The sequence below is a fragment of the Scyliorhinus torazame genome, chromosome 15 (genome assembly GCF_047496885.1).
Source record: "Scyliorhinus torazame isolate Kashiwa2021f chromosome 15, sScyTor2.1, whole genome shotgun sequence".
NCBI classification, from domain to species: Eukaryota; Metazoa; Chordata; class Chondrichthyes; order Carcharhiniformes; family Scyliorhinidae; genus Scyliorhinus; species Scyliorhinus torazame.
The window spans coordinates 63,481,281-63,502,746 of NC_092721.1; the positions used below are offsets into that span (position 1 = coordinate 63,481,281).

The 21,466-nt window shown below is 48.8% G+C and overlaps 1 long non-coding RNA gene across 1 annotated transcript in view; it reads right to left on the minus strand.

Moving 5' to 3' along the window:
* The window catches only part of LOC140391396 (uncharacterized), a 315,939-nt gene extending 296,777 nt beyond the window's left edge, over nucleotides 1–19,162 (minus strand). The window contains exons 1-2 of the long non-coding RNA XR_011935040.1: nucleotides 18,973–19,162; nucleotides 18,060–18,233 (exon numbers count right to left, since the gene is read on the minus strand). This is a non-coding gene — a long non-coding RNA (uncharacterized lncRNA). The remainder of the gene's footprint in view (nucleotides 1–18,059; nucleotides 18,234–18,972) is intronic.
* Nucleotides 19,163–21,466: the final 2,304 nt, after the last annotated feature.

Consider the following 21,466-nt stretch of genomic DNA (forward strand, 5'->3'; position numbering starts at 1 on the left):
AGTATCGTGTTCAGTTCTGGTCGCCACACTACCAGAAGGATGTGGAGGCTTTAGAGAGGGTGCAGAAGAGATTTACCAGAATGTTGCCTGGTATGGAGGGCATTAGCTATGAGGAGCGGTTGAATAAACTCGGTTTGTTCTCACTGGAACGAAGGAGGTTGAGGGGCGACCTGATAGAGGCCTACAAAATTATGAGGGGCATAGACAGAGTGGATAGTCAGAGGCTTTTCCTCAGGGTAGAGGGGTCAATTACTAGGGGGCATAGGTTTAAGGTGAGAGGGGCAAGGTTTAGAGTAGATGTACGAGGCAAGTTTTTTACACAGAGGGTAGTGGGTGCCTGGAACTCGCTACCGGAGGAGGTGGTGGAAGCAGGGACGATAGTGACATTTAAGGGGCATCGTGACAAATACATGAATAGGATGGGAATAGAGGGATACGGACCTAGGAAGTGTAGAAGATTGTAGTTTAGTCGGGCAGCATGGTCGGCACGGGCTTGGAGGGCCGAAGGGCCTGTTCCTGTGCTGTACATTTCTTTGTTCTTTGTTTGTTCTTTGAAATGAAATGAATGAAATGAATGAAATGAAATGAAATGAAATGAAAATCGCTTATTGTCACAAGTAGGCTTCAAATGAAGTTACTGTGAAAAGCCCCTAGTCACCACATTCCGGCGCCTGTTCGGGGAGGCTGGTACGGGAAGTGAACCGTGCAGTTGGCCTGCCTTAGTCTGCTTTCAAACCAACGATTTAGCCCTGTGCTAAACCAGCCCCTTTTCAAAAGTCATTGGACTTTTATCCAATGAGCCCCCAATTTGTTATGGGCCAGGACTTAGAAACTCCAAAGTGTATTGTGAAGCTCATCTGACCTATAACATTTATGTTGGATTTGGTTAGGATGAGCATAAGAGTCTTCAATTCATGTGTGATTCATCAGACTTCCCAGGCGCTATTGTCAAAACAATATTTCTAATAATAACGTAGTTAAGATATGTAAAACAGTTAGCAAGAAGTTGTTCTCAATTACAAACATGAAAAAACACACAACAGCTACAATAATCTATGTATATAGCTCTTAATGAATCCCCCTTAGCTGTTCTAATTCAATAACAAAATCAAATAAAACCAAAACCCCTTTCAAGGCCCTGCACCCTTGAATCTCCATTGAATGGGACTAGTCCTTTCCCTGAGATTTTGATCCTGTTCTAACCAGCAGATTCAAAACTCCTTCCGGAAAGCAACTCTATCTTTAAAGTTACCAAGGCAGTTTGCCAAACCCAATGTGCTTTCTTTTCACTGGAACAGCTTTAATATAAAATCTGAGAAAACAGGGAAACATTGGGCAGGATTCTCCCGCAATTGGCGGAATGGACAGACGGCGGCGCCAAGAACGGCTTTGGGCCACCGGACGTTGTAGAATCGTCTGCACTTCCGGGACCTAGGCCGACGGCAGAGGAGTTGGTGCCACACAAACTGGCGCTGATGGGATGGAGCGAGTTGGCGCATGCGCAGACCGGCCGCCGTGTTTCCTGCCCATGCGCAAGGGGGTTCTTCTCTGCGCTGGCCATGGCGGAGCCCTACAGAAGCTGGCTCAGAAGGAAGGGGTGCCCCCACAGTACAGGCCTGCCCGCAGATCGGTGGGCCCCGATCGCGGGCCAGACTACCGTGGGGGGCCCCCCCAGGACCGGATCCCCTCCGTGCTCCCCCGAGTACTTCAGTAGCCGGCCTACAAGCCAGGTCCCGCCGTGATGGACCATGTCCATTTCACACTGGTGGGACTGGCCAGGAACCAATGGCCGCTCGGCCCATTGGGGCCTGGAGAATTGCCGGGTGGGCCGCTGCCAAAGGCCCCCGACCGGCGCTGCATGATCCCCACTCCTGCCCAAAAATCGGCACCAGGGAATACGGCAGCCAGCGTGGGAGCGGCGGGTTCACGCCACCCTCCGGGGATTCGCTGACCTGGCGGGTGTTCGGAGAATCCCGCCCATTATTTTTTTCTTTTGCAGTCCAAAGCAAGAAACCAAAACTGAAACCCAAATACTAAACCCCCTCTCACCTGACAGACACAGCCCAGATCCACCCACAAATGACATCACTGAGGCCGTGATACAAGCCATGTGGTAGATGAAACCTGTCTTAAAGGAATACTCACATGACATAATTATCTACAACTCCGCTTTCGCGCCTTATCCCCATAACCCTTGAGTACCGTAAAATTCTGTCTACCTCAGCCTTGAACGTAGCTAACGACAAACGCTCTACAGCAGTCCGTGGTAAAGAAATCCACAGATTCACTACCTTCTGAGGGAAGAAATTGGTTACTTGATAATATTTCAATACTCACTAATTTAAGGGTGATAAACTTTCAATAAATCACTCTTATCATTCCCTTAAAAAAAGCTACCATTTCATGTCTATCTACTCTAAGGGCACGATCTACTGGCAACGTTTCACCTGAAAGTCAGTGCACCGCAGCTGAATATGGCTGGTAGGTGCCAGGAGACCACGCTCCCGTGATCTATCCGGCTGGCTGCACACAGGCGAGATCTAATGTGATCTTGCGAGAAATCACAATGTGAATCCTGCCTATTGCGGACAGGATCACCTTTTGGCAAATCTGTATATTGGAGTGAGACAGCTAGTCTCACTCCAATATATAGCTCCCTGAGGTAATTAAGGCATTGATATCTAACACCTTCGCCTCGGAGACCTCAGGCGTGCGCCATTCAGTTCTGATCCCCACAAATGGGACCAGACAGAAGGGGATTGGAGGCCTTCAGGTGCATGTCCTCTTGGCAGGGTGGTGCCCTGGCACTGTTATTGCCATCTGGGCACCCTGGCACTTCCACCCTGGAAGTGCAACCTTGGTGCAAGCCTGGAACTGCCAAGGTGTCTAAGTGGCACTGCCAACTGAAATGGACACTGGCAGTATGTCAGGCTGGCACTGCCAAATTGCCAAACTGGCATTTTTTACTGACAGGGATCAGGCCTGGGGGTGTCATGTGCATGTGAGGTGGGGTGCAGTGGGGCCTGAGTAACCCTTATAGGTCAGTTAGGGCTTTGGGGCAATTTGGGGGCTATGTCCGGTGGGGGGGGGGGGGGGGGGGGGTGTTAAGAGATCAGGATGACATTTTAAAATGGCATCCTGATCGCTCCCTGCACTGAGGAGTTGCTGCGAGCAAGGTTCCTCGGTGCAGGAAAGGGGACTAAGTATGGCCTTAGCCGTGCATTCCCTGCTGAGACCCCATATCTAACCGGAGTCATATTAGATAGCGTTGCATTTCTTGGTGCTGCAATGTCCTTGCTATGGGACTCTGTTCCCGTTTGGTTAGATCGGACCCTCGTGTTTTAAAACACCTCTATGCCAATCGACGAAAATGAGCAAAACCCCAATGCTACAAATGAGTGACATTAAAAATTCAGGAAAGTGACATGGTGCTGCTCTGCATCATACACTATTTCCCACTGTGATTGGCTTTATCTCTCAGGTGTCTTGCTCTTCTGACAACATATATACGTATTAAAAGCTCTATTATACAAGGGAGTCTTTCTTTTTAGAAATGCATTTCCTTTCCAATTCTTTTCAGACCTAAACTTAGGGGGCGGGATTCCCCGACCCCACGCCGGGTAGCAGAGAATCGGCGTCATTGGGGCTGGCGTGGTTGGCGCAGCGGCAGTCGGGTGCCGCTCTACATGGACCCCCGCAATTCTCCGGCCCGAATGGGCCGAGCGGCCGTAAAAAAAAAACGAGTCCCGCCGGCTCCATTCTAACCTGCTCTGAGCCGGCGGGACCTCGGCGTTGCAGGGTCAGGTGGCGGCCTGTGGGGGCGAGGGGGGGCCTGACCCTGGGGGTGGTCTCCGATGTGGCCTGGCCCGCGATTGGGGCCCACCAGTTGGCAGGCCGGCCTCTCTGGCTGGGTGCCTCCTTTCCTATGCACCGGCCCCTGTCACCCTGCGCCATGTTGCGTCGGGGCCGGCGCGTTGAAGGAGGCCACTGTGCGTGTGCGCGTTGCCGCCGGACCTGCACATGCGCGGATCCCACGGCGCACAGTTCGCGCTGGGATCGGCAGCTGGAGCGGCGTCAACTGCCAGTGCCGTGCTGGCCCCCTGTAGAGGACAGAATTAGATCCTGGCTCGGCCCGTTCACGCCGTCATAAAACGCAATGGCGTTTACAATGGCGTGGACACTCTGCCACGGGATTAGAGAATCCCGCCCAGGGTTCCTTAATGCTCCATCTATTGAAACAACATTTTGGATTCATGTTTCTGCCGCTATATATAGGGCTCCCCCTAAGCTTATGAATTATGTTGATAGGCAGAACAATCCATTATGTTTGACAGATGTCTTGATGGTATAAATGATGTCAATCAAAGTAGTTAGGGTAAAAATAACACTGAAACAGCATTCAAGTTCACAAACTGGAATCCATCTGCCAGTATTTATTCTCTGGCATTTGAGTTGATGTTTATGGCTACAGGGTAAGTAACTTTCCAAATAGCAAATGTACTGCAGAATGTGCTTGCCGTGCTAAAATAGTGTGACCTTCAGTTCTATCCCAGAGATAATGAGCTGCAATAATTTTTTTTTTTTAATTTAGAGTACCCAATTATTTTTATTTTTTTTCCAATTAAGGGGCAATTTAGCGTGGCCAATCCACCTAACATCTTTGGGTTGTGGGGGTGAAACCTATGCAGACACGGGGAGAATGTACAAACTCCACACGGACAGTGACCCAGGGCCGGGATTCGAACCCGGGTCCTCAATGCTGTAGGCAGCAATGCTAACCACTGTGACACGTGCCGCCCTATGAGCTGCAATAATAACAGTTAATTAGAAAATCTGCTTCTCTCTCCGCACAAGCTACTAAGTTTTTCCAGCTTTTTCTGTTCAGCTTTTGAATTTCCAGTTCCTACAGTATTTTAGCTAAATGATAGGTGACAAAATCAGTTTGCTGAATGTTTGTCACCCTGCTTAATCTGAATAACACATTTTATTTTCGTGAACATTATGTCTAAGGTGAGGTACATAAAATAATTTCAGGAAAGACAAGGAACCAGCTTGAAATGTATTTGCACCATACGCAACTTTATTTCTTCAGAGGCACTCTACATTCGATTTTGTCACCCTGCCTGTCCTACGTCAAGCTGTTCACAAGCCTCCATAAAACCTATCTCTCCAAAAACATCTCCTGTCACTTCTAGATGCTCACAAACCCTAGTACAGATGTTTTGCAACATTGAAAGTGCCATATAAATGTGATTTTACCCACTTCCATTATTTTCTGCATAGGTTATTTACATATTAGTTTCACTGAGGCAGTGTCATCTTAAAGTTCTGGGGCAGGACTCACCGTTGCCCGACATCGATATCGTAATCGGCAATCGGCCGGAGAATCCTTTCTGAAGCCCATATCGAGGGGAGCGCCGGTTTGACGCCAGTTTTCTATCCTCCGCCCCCTCCGAATGGCATCATCGCGACATGCAATGCACGCCATTGGAATGGTATTGGCGCTTCACCTGAAGGCCCTCCCCCAATGTTCTGCCCCTATGGGCCGAGTTCCCGGCCTCGTGGGGGACGTGTGGTCTCAGCGGTCGGGAACCCGGCGGGGAGGCTGCGGACTGGGTCCAACGCCTCCACAGTCAGTTGGGAGCCGTGCTGCTGGCATGGGGGGGTCTTCCGCAAGGGCTGGGGGGCTGATGGGGTGTGGCCGGGGAATGGCCAGGGCGTAGCCAGGGGGCAGTACTTTGCAGGTCAGGTCCACGCACGGCTGGCGCCACGTTATACGGCACGACCGTTGCAGGTCGTCGCAGTGCACATGGCGACCACGGACCTGGCCATTCTCAAGCCATTTATATTGTGGGAGCTGGGCATTTTACCCGGCATGGCTGCTAGCCCCTCGGCACCAATTTTGGCATCGTAAAACGCCACAGTTCCCACGCTGGCGTCAGCACTCAGCCTCAAAAACAGTGAACCCAGCCCATGACCCTTGAATTCGGCTTAATAATTCCACATTGTTGCATCTAAACTGCTGATAGAATATCCGAGGTAAAGGAGTATACCATCATCTTCTTCATAATTAAGCTAATTATAAAGTCCAGCGTTGAAAATGCCCTCTGTATTTATTTAGATATGTTACAATCTAAATCTACAAAATAAAGCTAACATGAGAAGGCAAATCCTGATTAAATTCTGGTGGTTGCAGCCTTAACAGCTTCACCATTCTGCTTTCCACTTGTTTATCACCATTATTTTTGCATGCCTTGTGCCTGGCATTTTCAACAATGTAATATTTCTGGATGTGTGCGGGAGATTGCATGCTGTGTATCGAGAGGAATGATCAGTTGGAGCCAGTGGAACAGCTTGCCATGTCTTCTGTTATTAAGTGAACACTCAGAGTGCTGGATTTCCTGTTCATCTCTCAGCGGATGCACCCACAATCCTTCAAAAAAAAAATAGAATTCCCCACCTCTCCATGCATTCATTAGAGAAAAACAAATTTCAGATTAGCTTTGGAGAGAGACTATCGACAGGATATTGTTGCCAGATCAGTGTGATACGGTTCTTCTCACAGCTGTTAGCCTGAGCAGGTAGCACGAGTGACAAAAGTTGAGAGTCATGTCAGTTGGGTGCAATGTGACTTTATTATGGCAGCCTGAGCACATATGCTGGTCGTGGCACGAACATGCTGAGCACACACAGCATGTTTTATTTATTTTTTTCATTATCTTTAGTGTTGAAATTAAAATTTAGCAGCACTAGCAGGCGTGGTAATGGAATAAAATTGTTAGAATCCATCAAAAACCTTGTGGGTTGTTTTAAATTTCTCTGTGCAGAGCCACCAAGCATGTCTGGGTCTCATAAACTGAAAATATGCCATTGTGATTCTCAAAGTGCAAGGTCAATTTGTAAATTTTCATGATGCAAACTGTGGATCACTGCTGCTGGACTTGATGGGGTCATATTTTACACCCAAATGTGTGAAGACCAATGCTTTGAATGTTCACTCCCAGAATGGGGCCTAACACTTGTAAGAGCTTGTGAGGTTTAATTACAGGATCGCTCGCTATGATTTTGCATCATAGGAAATCATGGGGGATTGTGGCTGAAATTTCTTGAGGCACGCTTTTGGTAGGCATGGGTCCACACCAAGGCAGTGCATTTGTAAAATTGATCTGTAGTATATTGCTTATCCAAACATGGGTATAATTGTTGCGCTAAATCATGGGGTTGGATTTTCATGTTTGAGGTAGGAGTCGGGAGACTTCCTTTTCCTTTTAAAAAAAATTTAGAGTACCCAATTCATCTTTTCCAATTAAGGGGCAATTTAGCGTGGCCAATCCCCTACCCTGCACATCTTTGGGTTGTGGGGGTGAAACCCACGCAAAAACGGGGAGAATGTGCAAACTTCACACGGACAGTGACCCAGAGCCGGGATCGAACCTGCGACCTCAGCGCCGTGAGGCAGCAGTGCTATACACTGCGCCACCGTGCTGCCCCTGGAGTCGGGAGATTTCCTGACCTCACAATCCCACCTCTTAACTGGCAGTGCCCGCCAATGATATCTTTCTGGTGAGGTAGTGGGCACTGTCTGGAGTCAGGCACACAACCTCCCATGCCAGCACAGAGATGTCATCAACCGAGGGAGCACAGAAGTATGCTAAGTGAATCCACCCTATCTCAGGACCAAAATAATGTTCCCCTCTGCCAACAGGCTGGAGTTCAAAAATTCAGTGGAAATATTGTGACGATCTCTTTAACAGCACCAGAATTATTGGCTGAAATTTGATCTGTGGCACATGAGAATGGTTAGACATGGGTATAAAGCTTGAAGGCATCAGAGGTGTGTGTGTGCTGTGTGCATGTTTGTGTGCTGTTTGCGTGTGTGTTTGTGTGTGCATATCGGCGTGTGTATTTGTTTATGGGTATGTGTGCGTGTGTGCTCTTGTTGTGAAACTAAGACAGGATCACATGACACATTTCCCTTCTAATGATTGTTATGATATTCAGATAAACATCATGGTGCAAGCATACATACACACTGATGGACAGATCAACAGACCAATAAATACACACACAACATCACAGCCAATCACAGGCAAGAGCATACACACTATAAAACGGGGAGCACGACACTTCCCACTCATTCCAGCAGGAAACAGCTCAGGGCACAGAGCTCACAACAAGCCACGCAGACATTCACCTTGTGCTGAGTGCTTCTCCAAGATAGTGTTAGGGCTAGGTCCACAGGTTAGAGGGTAATGAATGAACCACAGTAACCAGTTTACAGATGTTGTTATTGTTAGTAATAAAACTGAGTTGTACCATCCGCAACCGTGTTGGTTCGTCTGTGTAGCAGAGCACCCAACACAACAATGATGTCGTGCTGCCATCCTTTAATGGCAATTCACAACACCATAAACATTCAGATCTTTATTCTACAGCAACTTCCACAGCCCCTTTACCAGCAGCTTCAACAGAGGTGGCGCTTAACAATTCCTTGGCTACTTCCAGCCTTACTTCATTCCAGGACCTTTTTGCTCCTCAATGTGATCAGGCCCCTGAAAATGTTGCTGTACAGAGTCAACTCATGTCACCCTGGCATTCACACAACAATAGTGAGGCCTCCATGCCTGCACCTATAAATCCATCATTGGTATATCAGACTACGAAAGATCATGGCTTTGCTATTATGTCATTGTGCCAAGCTAACGTGTTAAGGATGCCTGAACTTGAAAACAGCCAAGAGAACTGTGAGAGGCCAGCTTCACATTTCAACTTGTGCCCACAACCTGGTGCAGGCAGTGAGTAACAGGAGAGCAGGCCACAAAATGTCCCCAATTATGACCATGGTTGCAGATAGTGCAGGAGGTCAGCATTGGGAAACCTGGGTGCAACAAGCGGTTCATTTACCTGCTGTATTTTGGCAAGGTGAGTGAGGCTACCTATCAATTAGTGTTCCCTGGAACATTCAACATGCAAAGCATTTGGAGGACTTCGTACACATGCTCTTTGGAAGGAGGAATTTAGGCATAGACTATTTTCTAAATGGGGACATGTTTAGGAAATCAGAAGCACAGAGGGACTTGGGAGTCCGTGTTCATGATTGTCTTAAGGTTTACGTGTAGGTTCAGTCGGCAGTTAAGAAGACAAATGCAATGTTAGCATTCATGTCAAGAGGGCTAGAACGCAAGACCAGGGATGTACTTCTGAGGCTGTAGAACACTCTGGTCAGGCCACATTTGGAGTATTGTGAGCAGTTTTGGGCCCCATGTCTAAGGAAGGATGTGCTGGCCTTGGAAAGGGTCCAGAGGAGATTCACAAGAATGATCCCTGGAATGAAGAACTTGTCGTACGAGGAATATACAGTGAATGGTAGAACCCTCAAGTGTATTGAAAGTCAGAGAGATCTAGGTGTACAGGTCCACAGGTCACTGAAAGGGGCAACACAGGTGGAGAAGGTAGTCAATAAGGCATACGGCATGCTTGCCTTCATTGGCCGGGGCATTGAGTATAAGAATTGGCAAGTCATGTTGCAGCTGTATAGAACCTTAGTTAGGCCACACTTGGAGTATAGTGTTCAATTCTGGTCGCCACACTACCAGAAGGATGTGGAGGCTTTAGAGAGGGTGCAGAAGAGATTTACCAGAATGTTGCCTGGTATGGAGGACATTAGCTATGAGGAGCGGTTGAATAAACTTGGTTTGTTCTCACTGGAACGAAGGAGGTTGAGGGGCGACCTGATAGAGGTCTGCAAAATTATGAGGGGCATAGGCAGAGTGGATAGTCAGAGGCTTTTCTCCAGGGTAGAGGGGTCAATTACTAGGGTGCATAGGTTTAAGGTGAGAGGGGCAAGGTTTAGAGTAGATGTACGAGGCAAGTTTTTTACACAGAGGGTAGTGGGCGCCTGGAACTCGCTACCAGAGGAGGTGGTGGAAGCAGGGACGATAGTGACATTTAAGGGGCATCTTGACAAATACATGAATAGGATGGGAATAGAGGGATACGGACCCAGGAAGTGTAGAAGATTGTAGTTTAGTCGGGCAGCATGGTCGGCACGGGCTTGGAGGGCCGAAGGGCCTGTTCCTGTGCTGTACATTTCTTTGTTCTTTGTTCTTTGAACAGTTGAGGATTCTGGGTCTGTACTCGTTGGAGTTTAGAATGATGAGGGGGGATTTCATTGAAACTAACAAGATACTGCGAGGGCCTGATAGAGTGGACGTGGAGAGGACGTTTCCAATTGTAGGAAAAACTAGAACCAGAGCACACCATCTCAGACTAAAGGGACGATCCTTTAAAACAGAGATGAGGAGGAATTTCTTCAGTCAGAGGGTGGTGAATCTGTGGAACTCTGCCGCAGAAGGCTGTGGAGATCAAATCACTGAGTGTCTTTAAGGCAGAGATAGATAGGTTCTTGATTAATCAGGGGATCGGGGGTTATGGGGAGAAGGCAGGAGAATGGGGATGAGAAAATATCAGCCATGATTGAATGGCGGAGCAGACTCGATGGGCCGAGTGGCCTAATTCTGCTCCTATGTATTATGATCTAATGGTCTTATGCTGCTCCTCAACCTCGGAGGTGTGTGTGCCCATGCCACTGGCATAGTGCCCAGTGCTTATGGCTAAGGTTGCCACAGAGTTTTATACCAAGTGGAGGAGGTTCCTATCCTCGTGCTTCAGTACTTTGTCTCATCTCCCTCTCCCTGTTGCCCTTGCAGGAAAAACGGGAAGTGAAAGGGATTGGAACCCCATGCTGAGGGCAGTACAGGCTGTGGAGGGGAGAGGCATGGAGATGGCTGAGGCCTGATCAAAAGAAAGTGTGTGTGACAGTGAATCCCCATTCAGGCTGCACAGGGCTGTGGAAGAGGCATTTGCAGGAATGGTGTGGTGGTGGCTATCATGGTGGTGGATCTTGGAGAACAGTGTTGTTTGAGGGGAGTGCTTGTCAGTTGGAAGCCTGGAAGTAAATCTTTGAGAAAAGACAAGTTTGACAGCATGCTGAGCACTGCGTGCAGTAGAATGACTGATCAAGAGGAATGCTGAGGGTTTCTGGGCCGATGTCCCATAAACCTCCATACGTCTCAATCATGTCCCAGCGTTATGACACAACCACCACCATGCCCCGCTCCCCACGCCCTCCCAACCCCTTCCCACTGCAAAATGCTGAGATGTGCCTCATAACAGAAAGAGGAGAGAAACTTGTCCGAGGAAGCAACATCACCTCAAGCTAGCTCATCAGGCACTAGCACAGATATGTGCACTTTGTTGGTCTACATGCAGTTTTAGGTTTGGGGGCACTGGGTAAAGAGCACAGTATTAGTGTGAAGGAGGAGCTATCTGACGTAGAGGCATCGAAGTACAGTTCCCCTCTGAGGAGGGAGGACAGTTGCAGTAATGCTCTGTGTGGGAAGTGGGGTTGTGAGAGTCACATATTTGGGCTCAATATTTGGACCTGCAGCAGCAAGATGTGTGATCATCTGGCCGAGTTCCCTGAGATATTGAGAGCTCATGTGCTGGAGGAATCCATGGTGCAGATGAGCTTGGCCATGTCTCAGGGATTCTTTCAATTGGTTTACCCAGGCTTCTGAAGCACACACAACTCCCTCCAAATAATCATATGACTGCTTCAGTAGTCATTTTGATGATGCACCTGATGTACCTTGCTGTGCATGTCAACTCCACCCACCCCCTGCACTGGTGAACAGCCAGTACCGGTAATGGGGATAGGAATTCCAGCTCCGGATCCCACCAGCCTATATTGCTGCCTGCTTGATGTGATTCAGCCCCAGATTTGGAATGCAAAAGCCAACTCATGGCATCTGTAATAACTTTGCCAAGGCCATCTTCCAGCATCAAATACTCTTATTAAAGGAATGAAAAAGGCCGCTGTCTTGGCTTACAGCACAGATATCCAAACCAGGGGGCCGACGGTGTTCTGGTCCAGCTGGGCCAGTGAGTTTTAGCTCCCGCTGCACACTTCCTATTGGGCCCAATTAATAAGGGAATTTGTATTCCACGGAGCCCACGGGAAGATCTATTGATGATTCTCCGTGTCCTTCTTGGCCACCATGACAGTATCCAAGGATTTATGGGCACAACAGTTACATGACATGGGGTCCCAGGATGACAAAGATGAAATGTCAATGGCTGGACATTCACAGGTAGTGCAACGCCAGTAGCAAACTCAAGATTTTCAGCTCTGCTTTTGTCACAGACAGAAAAATAATGCTGGCATTGCCCAGCAAATTACGCAACTTCTGTGGTGAGAGAAACAGAGTTAACATTTCAGACCGCTGATCTTTCATCAAAACTGGAAGGAGTTTGAGATTGGATCGTTTTCATGAAAATTTAGAGCCACAGCAAAAGGTGAGAATAGGGGTAAAGAGGGCAAAGAGGGTAGAAAAGAACAAATCAAAAGTTCTGAGATAGTTTGGAAAGTAGGAGTGGTTAAATGACAAAAGGGATGATGGTGCATCGGAAAAAGTGCGTGGTAATGGAACAAGTAAAGTGACCAAAAAAGGGTCCAAATGAGCTGCAAATGACTCTGGCATCTGCTGAACAAAAAACTGAGCATTGTGGGTACGATCCAGAATTATTGAACTCAGTGTTGAGTGCAGAAGGTTGAAAAGGTCGAATGGAAAGATGAGGTGCTATTCTTCTTGCTTCTATTAAGCTTTTTTCGATTCATGTAGGAGGCCAAGGACCGAAAGGTCAGAGTGCGAATGGGGCAAAGAATTGAACTGGCAGGCAAGCTAAACCTTCAGGATTGAATGGAGACGTGCAGCAAAGCAACAAACCAATCTGTCTTTCGTCTCCCCAGTGTAGAGAGGACTACATTGTGGGCCGCGATGGAACCAAATGGGAACTATGTCTCTTGGCGATCACGTTTAACGTTTCCCTGAACTCCCAGCACCCGAGAAACACAACGCTATCTAACGCAAATCTGGTTGCAGGGGGGACGCACAGCCGAGGCCGCACTTAGTCTCGTTTCCTGCACTGAGGAGCCCCATTCACCGAAACAGGGAGAAAATGGCGTCACGATCGTTCGACCCCTGATCATGTGACTCGAGCCACCGCAAAGCCCCAACTCACTATAAGGGAGTCCTAGCACCCCCACCCCCACCCCCCACCCACTTCACGTGTACAGGGCACCTCCAGGCACGATCACTGCACAATATGGTAGTTTGGTACCTTGGCACTGCCACCTGGCAGTGCCCCTGCCACCTGGCAGTGCGACCTAGGCATCTTAGCACTGCCAGGATGCCAGGTGGGCAGTGCCAGGATGCCAGGCTGGAAGACAGTGCCAGGGTGCCACCCTGCCCAGAGGGCAAGCACCTTGGGGCCTCCAATCCCATGGGTGACACCTATGAGTGTCTTTCCATCTGGTCCCCCTCCCCATTAGTGGGCAATGAGGATCGATCCTAATGCCTTGGTGAAGCCAGAGAATTGCATATTAGAATGAGACCAGCTGTCTCACTCCAATGTGCAGAATTTTTCACAGTAACTTCATTGCTGCGTTAATGTAAGCCTACTTGTGACAATAAAGATTGTTATTATCCTGCTCACAATGGGCGGGCTTTGCATCGTGTTGTCTTGCAAGATCGCGTTAAATCTCCCGAGATGTGGCGAGCTGGGTGTGGGGTCTCTCGGCATTCGCCGGCAATGTTACACCTGCTTTCCGTGCACAGCGTGGCTGGTAGATCGCGTCCGTGACCAGTGAATGCAGTATATTAAATTAAGGTAATACCAGTAAATTGCTATTTCACCTGGAATGAGTGTTTGAAACCTGGAAGGGAGGAGGTGGAAGGACAGGTGTTAACAATACTGCCCTTGCATGGGAGGACGTGTTTGTGAAGAATAGAAACATTGCAGGGGAGGACAGGATTCCAGCAGACCTTTTCAAACTTAGAGAAGAAGAGATCATCCGTTATTTCCATCAGCCGCTCATGAAAACCTGGGACAGAGAGGAAATCCCTGTCGATCTCCGAGGATACGGGGTAGAGCATTTAGGAAAGAGATGAGGAGAAATTTCTTCACCCAGAGAGTGATGAGCCTGTGGAATTCATCACCACAGGAAGTAGGTGAGACTAAACATTGTCTGGTTTCAAGAAGCAGTTAGATATAGCATTTAGGATGAAGGGGATCAAAGGATAAGGGGGAAAGCAGTATTAGGCTTTTGAGTTGGATGATCAGCCATGATCATAATGAATGGCGGAGCGGGTTGAAGGGCTGAATGGCCTCCTCCTGCCCCTATTTTTTCTATGTTTCTATCTCAGGGATGCCAGTAATCTCGAGTTCAAAGACCAATCCCACCTCCTGGAAACACCTGTCAAGTGTGCGGTCGGAGATGTGGCTCTAGGATCAGGATCATCAGCCACACAAGGATCCACAGAACCCATGACCAGGGACACGGAGTTTCTAAAAACCAATGTCCCAGTCCAGGACTAACGGGAACTTCCGGTTCGGGTCTGGGGCTCAATATTTAAGGCCCGGCTGGTGAGCTCCTGTGGGGTGGGCCTCCCTTCGCTCAACAGGGGAACTCATATTCTACGAAGCCCTTGGGGAGAGCAATCAGTGATCTCCTTTGGTCCTTATTAGAGTTATAACATTCCTCCTTCCGCAAGTCTGTTTCATTCCTTTCATTCCCGTGGTGATGGGGCTTCTTCTGCCTTATGGCCCTAAGCCTCGAGTCTGTGGCAGGTGGAGCTGCATCAGGCGGTGAGTGAAGTGGACTGAGCTCCTCCACTTCTTCGACAAGCGCCTAAGGGTTAGGGAAAGGGGCACATACTCAATGCTGGCTTCTAGAGGAAAACTAGTCTTCTGAGCCTCCATTTCAAATCCCGAGTCTTCAACATCGGAGGAATGACTCTCATGGGCTGAGACCGTGAGACCGTGTGCCGGAGAAGGCGGTGACTGGAATTGGGGATGTAGTTTACACTGGAGTGGGCTTCCGACTCCTCAGGTGGTCTAGGTGCTTATTCATGGCTTTTCCTTGGAACTTGATTTTATAGGCGAATGGTCCTGTCTTCTCCAACACAACTCCAGGGATTCAACTGGAGCCATCCCCGAAGTTCCGTACGTTTACAGCATCTCCTGTTTTAAATGTTCTCTTGTCTCCTGCCGTCGTACTTCCCCTTTTGGCTCCTGCTTGGACTCAACCTTCCCTGACAAATTGGGAAAGAGCAGGCTCAGGCAGGTGCGCAGTTGTCATCTCATTAATAATTCTGCTGGGGCGACACCCGTCGTGATGTGAGGCATGGTTCAGTAGTCAAACAGGAATTGAGCCAACTTTGTGTCCATGGAGTCCACAGACTGTTTCTTCATTCCATTCTTGAATGTCAGTCCCATCCGCTCTGCCAGCATGGAGGCACAATGGTGAGCACTGCTGCCTCACAGCTCCAGGGACCCGGGTTCAATTCCGGTTTCGGGTGACTGTCTGTGTGGAGTTTGCACTTTCTCCCCATGTCTGCGTGGGATTCATCCGAGTGCTCTGGGTTCCTCCCACAGTCCAAAGATTTGCAGGTTAGGTGGATTGGCCATGTTAAATTTCCCCTTCGTGTCCAAAAGGTTTGGTGGGGTGACTGGGTTACGGGGATAGGGTGGAGGCATGGGTTTAAGTAGGGTGCTCTTTCCAACGGCCTGAGCAGACTCAATGGGCCAAATGGCCTCCTACTGCACTGAAAATTCTGTGATTCTATCATTGGGTAATGGATGGTACAGCACCGTCTTGATATACTTGATGCCATTCGACTTCAAGAACACCTGGAACTTCCCACTGGTAAAGGCAGTATCATTATCAGATACAAGTCCTCTGATATGCCATTGGTAGAAAAACTTTTCCGGAGTTTTTCTATTGTTGCATGTGAAATTGTGGAGACCAATGCTGTGCACTTCCAGCCATTTAGAAGAGGTGTCGACCATAATGAGGAACATTGATCCGAAGAACGGATCAGCGAAGTCTATGTGCATCCTTACCCATGGTCTTTGATGTGTCTGGATCTGTGGAGACTGCGTTTACCTTAGCAGTAGCATAGGCAGGCTACCAACACTTGTAATAGTACAACTCTATTTTATTTAACTAAGAGCTGTTAAACATACTTGCACTGTGGGTCGACACTATGTTAGATTGACTGAAGACCTATGCCTAACCTGACCAGCCTATACTGCTCGCACATGGTGAATGTTTGTGCTACTGACTGCGGGCTCTGTCTGTCTCAGAGGCTGCATCCCGAATGAGCGGGAAAACTAGTGCCCTCTGTCTTTATAGTGACCGTGCCCTAACTGGTGATTGGCTGCTAGTTGTGTGTGTTGATTGGTCTTGCAGTGTGTCAGTCAGTGTGTGTCTCTGCACCATCATAAACTGATGTGTATATTATGACAGTCTTCTTGGCCATTCCCATGGGTGTAAGGAAGCCAATGGTGGGAGCCTCTGGTTCTCCTGGCACAAGGAACATTTTCTCACTAAGTCCTTGATATCTGCATCGAACTCAGGCCACCAAACGTAGCTCCTTACGAGCATCTTTATCTTGGATACTCTGGGGGACAGATACTCTGTCAGAATTGGGCGCCGATCTGGGTAGGGGATGACTACTCAGGATCCTCACAGATAATGCCATCTTCAACACTTAGTTCTTGTTTTTTCATTAGGAAGGGCTTTATGTCATCCTTGGGGTGTACTCGGTTCCCACCACTGAGGATCATATGGTGTAACTTGTTCAATGTGGTATCCTTTTGAATTCAATCTCTGACCTGTTTCACAGATACTGGCGAGGTATCTAAAATATTGAAAGTCATCACAACCTTTTCCAGCACTGCCAAAGGGGCTAAGTTCGTAGTCACAGAGAAGCAACTCAAGGCTAATCCACCTAACCTGCACAGCTTTGGACTGTGGGGTGAAACCGAAACACCCGGAGGAAACGGCGGTGGCACAATAACACAGTGGTTATCACCGCTGCCTCACAGTGCCGGGGACTCAGGTTCAATTCTGGCCTTGGGTGAGTGTCTGTGACTTTGTACATTCTCCCCATGTCTGCGTGGGTTTCATTCGGGTGGTCTCATTTCTTCCCACAGCCTAAAGAGGGAGGGAAGGAAAGGGTTTTTACAATTGTTAATTGACAAGCTCAACGTCCGAAAGTGGCAGCTGCTGAAGTGCAGTGTCCTAGCCAACATCTCCTCTGACATAATTTTGGTATGCCCTTTGGCTGTACGCTCTTAAGGGTGGATGATTGATTCGCTGCAATACCTGTCAGACAGATAGTTCACAGTAGCTTACTGGAAACTTGCACATATCAATTAAGCCATTAAACCTTGTTGAACCATTGGAAGTAATCACTGAGGCTTCTAAGGATGAACATTATATCAGGGAGACTCATAAACAACTCAGCTTAAAATACATTGCAAAATCCAAATGTACTTTGGCTATGAATCAGCTGGGAGAATAGGCATGCTAACATTAGTGTCCTTGAAGGAGTCAATTGCACCAGTATCAAGGTCATGATCATCCAAAACCAATTCTTCTGGGCCGCTCATATGCTTTGGATGTCAGAGTCCCGATTACCAAAGCAAATCTTCTTCACTCAGCTCAAGGAAGTATACCAAATAAGAGCAAGACAAAGGAAGTTCTTCAAACACACCTTGAAGGCTTACCTCAGGAAATGGAACCTGGACATCAATGCCTGGGAGACCTTTGCTCCAAAGAAACCTACTTGGAGGAACATCGTGATTGAAGGGTCACAATTCTTCGCGAATACCTGATGGCAACAGGAAGCCCGGAAAAAAGAGCCGGAGAAAGGAATACCCCCGACCGAGCATCCAAGGACCATTCCCATCTTTTGGAAACTACTGCCAAGCGAGTGATTGAAGATGCAGCTCAAGGATCGGGCTCATCAACTACGCAAGGGCCCACACTACCTGTGGCCAGTAACACTGAGTGCACAATTGTAGGATCTCTTATTTTTTAATGAGAGTCGGAGAAATAAGAAACAAAAGCCCAGCAGGGCAAAAGAAAGAGAGCAATGGAAAGAGAACAAAGAAGAGAGAGAGCACCATGTGCACCAAGAGCTTTTTACCTGCATGTTTTGCCCCAGTTTTCAATTGGGACTTCTGAACGGCGCTTCAGACCAGCACTCACACTGGTATCGACCTTACAGGCTGGGCTTACTTTGTTACATTGCCACATTTGTAGTCAGGATATTTTCAAAACTTGGTTTTCGTATTTCCCCACAATCCCCCCTTTAATTCTTCTAAAAATTAAAAGAGAATGAATCAATAAAAGCAAGCAAGCGAAAAATAGCGCAGAGGAACACATTCGCAGATGCCTTTGATGGTCCCCTTGTTTAGGGACAGCCTTCAACACTGGAATGGGCAAGCCAATATACTGTTGCAATCCTTTAAATAGAGGAAGCTTGCTTATTAGGCAAGCAGGGTTGATGGGTAATTTTGAGTGGCATAACCTTATCAGGGGCTTCAGTTAATTGTTTACAGCAACACGTAATAAGCGTAAAAACACAATGCAGAATAAGAATGATAATGAAGAATAAGATCAAGGCTTGAACTAAAGGAATTCCCATAAAGCCCAGCTATCCAGTTGCCCAACTCCACAAGTAGTGGATGGCGGTTGTTTGAGTTTTTTTAAATCTCCTTTTGGATGTGCTGCTCCAAATCAGCAATTTCATCAGAGCTCTCCGGCATATAGGTGTAGCACTCTGTCCCTATCAGACACAAGTTCCTCCCTTTGCAGCAAGAACATAGTCAAGAGCCATTCAGTTCTGTAGGGCCATGGCACGAATGGCTACCATTTCTGCAGTTATTTTAACTAGGACTTCAGCCCTAGCTATCATTGCCCATCTTTTCTAAGACAGATGCCATGTTAATGGACTCCCTTACCAGCTGAACAGTCCCATCAAAAAGGGATCAGGCTGGAGAAGAAGCCTCTGCTAGACTGAAAAACATCTGTGTAAATAAAAAGGTGTAAAAACTCACCAAATATCCGGGTAAGTGGCCCAAGTTAGTGCTGCTGCTGGACTTTTCATTCAGTAGCGCAGGGCTTCAAGCAGGGGAAAAAACGGCTGCGAGTTTAAATGTTGCGCAATTTCAGCGCGCATGCCTGAATGGCCGCACTTCTGGGTCGTCACATCACATCACATGCGGCACACCAGCGACTTAAAGTCGCGAATGCTACAGGAAATTATGGGCCAATGCTTCATCTTTGTGCTTAGCATAATGACCTCTTACCCACTGCGATGCAAGTGAATGAGCTGGAGAAATTCAGAATTCGCAATGGAGCCTTAAATAATGTAATCCTGCCCTAAAATAGCGTAGAATTATATTTAAATTACAGCACAAGTTTCTGAAAGTTTTCTTGTATTTGTTGCAGATTTCCTCAGCATTGGTGACACAATAAATTTTGTATCCACTGTAAATTTTGAATTGTACTTCTAATGCAAATTGTTTATGTAAATGTTACACAGTGGTCCCAGCACTATTCCACTTCCACTTTCTACTAACCTATATACCTCTGTTTTTTGTTTAATAATCAACCTGCTAATTATGCTGTAGTTTGTTTCCCAACTCAAATGCTCTGACCTCTGTCATGAGTCTGCTGTGTAGATTCTGATCAAAGTCCTTTTGAAAATCCAAATGTATTATATTACTCTTACTTACTCCCTCTGCTGCACCATGAAATAATTAAATGTTTATTCAAGCATAACCTTCAGCGGAAGTCCATGCTGACTACTTTTTTTATGACACTTCTGGGGCGGGATTCTCTGCACCTTTAGGGGCTAGGCCCGCCCCGGAGTGGTTTGCGCCCCGCCGGCCGGCGGGGAAGGGGCTTGGTGCCACGCTAACCGGCGCCGAAGGGCCTCCACCGGCCGGCGCGAGTTGGCGCATGCGCGGGAGCGCCAGCATGTGTTGGCGTCATCCCCGCGCATGCTTGGGAGGGTTCGTCTCCGCATCGGCCATGGCGGAGGACCACAGCGGCCGATGCGGAGGAATAGAGTCGGGGAGCCGGGTTGGAGAATCGCTGGGAGGCGTTGTGAATCCCGCCCCCGCCAGCTGCCAAATTCTCCGGCGCCGGATATTTGGCGGGGGTGGGAATCGCGCCGCGCCAGTCGGCGTTCATTGGCAGCGGCCCCCCCGGCGATGCTACGGCCCGTGATGGCACAGGTGGCCGCCCATTTTTTGCCAGTCCCGCCGGCGTAAATTAGAGTAGGTCCTTACCGGCGGGACCTAGCGGCGCGGGCGGCCTCCGGGGTTCTCGGGGGGGCGCGGGGGGATCTGACCTCGGGACGTGCCCCCACGGTGCCGTGGGGGCACTCTATTCCTCCGCATTGGACGCTGTGGTCCTCCGCCATGGCCGATGCGGAGACAAACCCTCCGTGCATGCGCTGGGATGACGCCAGCACTCGCTGGCGCTCCCGTGCATGCGCCAACTCACGCCGGCCGGTGGAGGTCCTTCGGCACCGGTTGGCGTGGCGCCAAGCCCCTTACCCGCTGGCCGATGGGGCGCAAACCACTCCAATGGATGAGGAGCCATGTCCGTGTCAGACATGTAGGCGCCGACCCCGTCGCGGACGCCGGTCCTGGGGGCGCCAAAGGCGCTGTCGTTCCGACCGAAACTGGGACCAGCCCAGGGGCTGTACCTTCCATGTGGATGAACCTGCGGCGACTACTTCTGAGGACGTTGAGACGGAGGACGGCTGCCTGCAGCTGCATTGTGTGGCAGCTCCCCGTGTGGCCCCCATTAAGGTGACAGTACGGGTCAATGGTCACCCGCTTGAGATGGAGTTGGACACTGGCGCAGCGGTCTCCGTGATCGCCCAGAGGACATTAACCGACACACAGGCCAGGTTGGCCACCTACACGGGGGAACCATTGGACATTGCAGGAACTACGATGACCCTGTTGTTTATGGACGCCAGGAGGGTTGTTTCCCACTTATCGTGGTGCGCGGCCATGGGCCCAGCCTGTTGGGTCGGGACTGGTTGTGCCATTTGCGCTTGCAGTGGCAGCACATCCTCCAAACAGTTTCTGGAGGGTTGACTGAGGTGCTAGGACGATACCCAGATATATTCCAGCCCGGTTTGGGGAAAATAAAAGTCCACATCAAAGTCGAACCAGGAGCCACGCCACGCTATTTCCGGGCGTGCCTGGTGCCTTACGCCTTGCTCGAGAAGATAGAAGGGGAGCTCACTCGTTTGGAAATTTTGGGTATTATCAGACCCATCGTTTCGCTGACGGGGCAGCACCAATTGTACCTGCAATGAAGCCAGATGCCACAGTTCGCTTGTGCAGCGACTATAAACTTACAGTGAATACGGCTTCCCGACTCGACCGATATCCAATGCCTCGCAGAGAGGATCTTTACGTGAAGCTTGCAGGTGGACTCTCGTTCACAAAATTAGATATGAGTCACGCCTACCTACAGTTGGAGCTGGACCCTGTCTCCCGACCAAATGTAACGATTAATACACAC